This window comes from Cavia porcellus, unplaced genomic scaffold (genome assembly GCF_034190915.1).
Source record: "Cavia porcellus strain 051 isolate PalLab524CR breed Dunkin Hartley unplaced genomic scaffold, mCavPor4.1 scaffold_9, whole genome shotgun sequence".
In the NCBI taxonomy this organism is placed as follows: domain Eukaryota; kingdom Metazoa; phylum Chordata; class Mammalia; order Rodentia; family Caviidae; genus Cavia; species Cavia porcellus.
The window spans coordinates 44,467,459-44,471,341 of NW_026947492.1; the positions used below are offsets into that span (position 1 = coordinate 44,467,459).

The 3,883-nt window shown below is 33.3% G+C and overlaps 1 pseudogene; it reads right to left on the reverse strand.

The window, feature by feature from the left end:
* Positions 1-2,683: 2,683 nt before the first annotated feature.
* Positions 2,684-3,609, reverse strand: LOC100725732 (large ribosomal subunit protein uL18-like; annotated as a pseudogene).
* Between the last annotated feature and the right edge of the window lie 274 nt (positions 3,610-3,883).

Consider the following 3,883-nt stretch of genomic DNA (forward strand, 5'->3'; position numbering starts at 1 on the left):
AAGGAAACAGGAGACAACGTTGGTAACTATTGTTAATAACCGTATACTCTGTTCTACATCATGTGCTAAGTCTATCCTTGGTTTTCACTGACAGCTTTGTTCTGCCATATTTGACTTTATTCTCCCCCCCCCAAAAAAAGTAATAAGAACTAAGGAGTAATAAAATCTAAAATGTGTAAATTTTGTTGTAAAAAGAGAGGAAGGGAAAAAAAAGAGCTCTAACGGATATAACAGCAAGTGTGTATAGGGATGTTGAATAGCTGACTATATTAATGTTTTTGGATCATTGAACACAGCTGTTTGTAGTCTCTCTGTTTGAATGTCTACTTTGTATTCTTTGATACTGTGATTTGAGCAACTATTTCCAAGATGATAATATGTAATCTATTAACAGGTGATTTCTTACTGTTATGCTTTTTTTTGTAGTTCTGTATTATATGTAACCTTACACTGCAAAAAAAAAAAAAGATATGAGAAATAAAACACCAAAAGAATATCTTTTGTTAGCTAAAAATCACATCATAATGAACAAAAGGTAAAATAACTTATCAACACATGCCATTATAGTTCATCTCTTCTTTTTTTGTATTAGTAAATATTACATATATATTAAACATGGTATAAACTGGCCCGTCACAGTTTTCAGTATGTGAAAACTAAATAATTCATATCCTTTCCTTTAAAAAGAAGACTTTATTTTGAATTGAGTATAGAACCAAAGTAGGTAAGAGAAAAATAATAGTTTCCCTGATGAAGTTCGTAAGATGGCAGGAAAATGAAATAAAATCATCTAATGTGAACATACATTATAAACAAAGCACTGTTAAAAAATTGAATAAGGCAGAATTTAGAGCAGAAACATCTACATTCTAAATTTAAACATCCACAATTTAAAACTAAGGAAATCTCTGAAGTAAAACAGAGCTTTCGATGTGGCTCTTAACTGCAAGAATTTGAGAGTTTGAAAAGTATAATGCATAATCATTGTTTAAAATCTATATAAGCCTATAGATCACATACTTTCTCTAACAGGATAAAGTTTTAAAAAGTTTAAAGATTTTCCAAACAAGTTCAGTGTGTAAAGAATAATTATACCAGTGTTCAAAGTTAAATCAACTAACCATGTATTTTTAAATGAAAATTATGTACATTGCCAAGTTTAGCAGAGCTTCAGGAATCAATAGATGGATGAAAGACAGGTCTCAGAAAACAGAAAAGTAACAATCAATTTTGAATATGTAGCACAAACCTCATTGGGCAGTGCAAAATCCAGCAGGAATCATATTAGTCATAGAATGGAACCATTAACATATCACTATTTTAACAACAACAATATGGCTTTACAAGTCTTTTAATCCTTACATCACACAAAGCCAACACCGTGAGTTAGGTTGATGAGCTGGAAAGGGAGACAAGGAAAATTCTGCTTTGTGACATCAAAAGCGACAGAATGATCACAACTTCTGTTCTTTTGGATACCAAATTTGGTTTTTTTTTTTAAAGTCATGAGTTTCTATGTTATTTATATATTCCAAAATTATATTTTCAACAGTATCTGACTTATTGCCATTTTTAAAAACATGAACCTTAAATCATTTACTTCTACAGTGTTACCCAATACAATGTACTTGATATTGATAGTTTGAATCAGAGGCATAGTAACTTGGAAAGCATTCTTTTTGCCCATGTAATATTCAGAGAAGGAAGAAAAATGGTTCTTAATACTGCATATTTTCTCTAATGGATAAGGTTTAGCCTGAAGTACAGGATTTTCTGAACAAGTGAAATATAAAAATGACATACATATCCCTTCTCCCAAAATTTCCATATTTCCATGACTAAACTAAAAGAAACAAAGATGAACCAGAAAAGAAACAAAGATGAAACAAAGAAATGTCACTAATAGCGAATTAAAGTGCAAAAATAGCTATTCAAAAATGCCTACATTTATCAAAAAGATTATTTTCTCATCAAATGGAGTAAAACTTTGAGTTTTTCTCTTCACAATACCTCTTATTAGAGTAAAATCAGAAGCTTGAAATGGTTGATACATTTTGAAGATTAGAAGTTTAAAGGACTCAGCAGTGGGCCAGGGTCCTCACTTTGCAAACATTCTGTACCTGGACAAGAGAAGGGCAGGAAATGGTGCTACACCTGCCCTGTGCAGTGGGGTGGCCTGCTTACAATATAAGAGAGGTGAATGGCTTGCTCTCCCCACTTTTGCTGTTGCTGCTTTTGCTGTGTTTTGCACTTTGAACTGTTGCTCTTTTTCCATGTCACCCTGCTTTGGAGCCAGTTGATTATGAACTAAAGCCTCCACGAACCATGAGCTAAATAAACATTTTCTTCCTTAATGTTGAGTGTTACATATTTTGTACCAGTAGTGAGAGAAAAGTAACCAAGACACTTGTGAAGGAACTCAAAGTTATTGTACAAAGAATTGGTACTCTACCACAAACACCTTTCTCTGTTTAAGTTGTACCTTTAAAATACTGACTATATCATTTCATATTTCATTATTTCAATTCTATTCAATTGACTTGTGTAGTTTTCTATTTGTGCAGTTACATTATAAAGATGATATTTAGCACATCTAATGTTACTAATTTAGTTTTGATCATTTTATTTTTTTGATGAATAAGTTTATTGGTCTTTATCTGAAAAATCTTCATAGAAACTTGGCTCAATGCTCAGGAGCCCACTCCTGAGCACTAAGGAAGCTTGCTTTCTTTTGAGCTAATTGATCTTTCTTCTAGGCAAGTGACATTTTGGGATGGTTCCATCTCTTCTTTTTAACATCTTTTTTCAGCTTCTCTCATAGACTGGATTCTCTTGTATAATAGCATGAGCTTTCCTATACATCTCCCCCATCATATCTGGAATCACACTGTCCTTTATATGCTGAGATAACTGTTTCTTGTAAGCATCTTCATCTTCTTCCATCAGATAATGTATAAGATCTGTAATATTCTGACCATGATGTGCTTGTGAGGTACTTCTGCACTGAACTCTTTGCTTTTAGAATCATAGCCACAGAATCATCTAGTACTGTGAGGGATAGGGAAGCCTCCATCCACAACATCCTTCAGTGTTCCAAAAACTATTGCCAGTTGTAGTTCTGGCAAGGCCTACATCCAAATAGCAGGTGAAGGTGCCAGGTTTACGATCAACGCTTTCCACATTGTTTTCATCTCCAGTCACCTCCACCTGGCCTTCATAGATCTTATTCATGCCAAACCTATTGAGAAGCCTGCAACTTAGCAGCAGGCCAGTACAATATGCAGCGGCATAATTTGTTAGGCCAATTTTCATACCATATTTTGGTAGTTCATGTGCATATGCTGTACAGACTGTCCTATCCTCTTCAATATGGGTGTAAGCAATCTGACAAATGATAGCTCTATAGTTAAATGAACTATCATCCTGTATTTAAGTGTGTTCTACTTATTTTTGTCCTGGATCACCAAGCTTCTCTGAGCATAGTAATGTTTTGTCCTCTTGTCTGCTAAAATTCACTTGTCATTTCTTATTCTTGACAAATTTAACAAAACCGAGCTGTGTAATAGAGACCCACATCCATGGCTGTGCGCAGAGCTTCAGGCCTAGCATTGCTAAGGGGCTATAAGAGCTTTTGATCACTTTTAAATGTTATATATTGTCTTCAATAAGTGTTAGATTATTGGTTTATTTACTTAAAATTTTTGACTCTTTCATAAATAATATATTTTGCAAATAAATAGTAATGTCACTTTGTTATTGGATTGTGACTTACAAACACTTTCCAAGAATACTTCCTACCATACAAATATATTTTTCCAAATAAAAATGACTGTTTGATACAGAATAGGAAATAAATACCTAAAACATCAAACAAAGGATCAGG